The sequence below is a fragment of the Nestor notabilis genome, unplaced genomic scaffold (genome assembly GCF_000696875.1).
Source record: "Nestor notabilis isolate BGI_N333 unplaced genomic scaffold, ASM69687v1 scaffold1188, whole genome shotgun sequence".
In the NCBI taxonomy this organism is placed as follows: Eukaryota; Metazoa; Chordata; class Aves; order Psittaciformes; family Psittacidae; genus Nestor; species Nestor notabilis.
In genome coordinates this window covers 46,825-47,987 of record NW_009939484.1, presented here as the reverse complement: position 1 = coordinate 47,987, position 1,163 = coordinate 46,825, and positions in this window count along the sequence as shown.

Below are 1,163 nucleotides of genomic sequence, written 5' to 3'. Positions count from 1 at the left end.
ACCCCCAGTCTTAGAGTGAGGTTTGGAGGGTTGAATTTCATCCCACCATGTGAGACATGTTCCCCCATGTAGGGGGCATGCATATGAGTATTATTGCCCATTTCCTGGTATACCCTTAAGCATCCCGAGTTTTCCCACCCTTAGATCATTAGCTTGGACAAGGAGATGGACTTCACCTCTGAAGCATTTTCATGGCTTTAGATGAACAATTTTGCATGGGAAAGAGGCCAGTGTAGTCTCGGAGGGAGTGTTGTCACCATCTTCATTCAGTTTTAGAGCGTCAAATCCAGCAGTGATGCTGCCCACTAAAATACCACAGAAATACCAGCTGATGGGTCTGTATCGCCCTGCCACAGGCCTCAAACAATGATGCAGAAGGAAGGAGGACACAATGGGGGTCCTGAAGCTTAGCTCCAAGCGGGTCCTTGGCAAATGGTGGGCTTACAAAAGCCAGCACTGGTGGTATAAGTGAGCCCCATCTCCCCTCCTGCAGGAGAGAGGGAACCTGCTTAGCTGGCTCCAAATTTTGGAAAATTCTATTAATGAAGACTTGGGTGCAGGGGGAAAGAAATCAGTCAGCTCTCAGAGTCAGAGCTGTAACCAAAGAGGCTGGTAGTACTGAGAAAAAAAAAGGAACATTTTAAAATGTTAGTAAGACATACTTGAAACCATCTAAAACCTTTAAACCATGTTAGAAAAATAAGTCACTGCAGTCCTTTGCTTCAACAGCTGCAGCTGTTTCACTGTGGTAAAAAGTCATCTTTTAAGATAGATGAGTCTATCATGAATTAATCATGTTATCCTACCTGACATTAGGCTGTGGCTGTGCCAGCATCTTCTAAGGTGGACAAGGACTGCTGATGGCTGTTTCTTTGTGAGCGAAACACGAGCCAGCCCAGGGAGGATGGGTTTGGGTCTGTACATGCTGGAACCGATGGCAGTGGGATGTGTAATGTGGTTCTGCATCCTACAGGATAGGATGTTCAGCCACAGAAGAGGCTCCCATCACCTTGTCACTTTTTGGGGTGAGAAAGCAGCTCTTCCTTTCCTAATTTCCATTAAGCAGTTACAGTACAGGGCCATGTGTCACCAGGGTGCTGGACCCAGGGATCTGTATTAGGTAGCTGATAGGATGCTCCCTTTGCACCATCAATTCTGAAGCT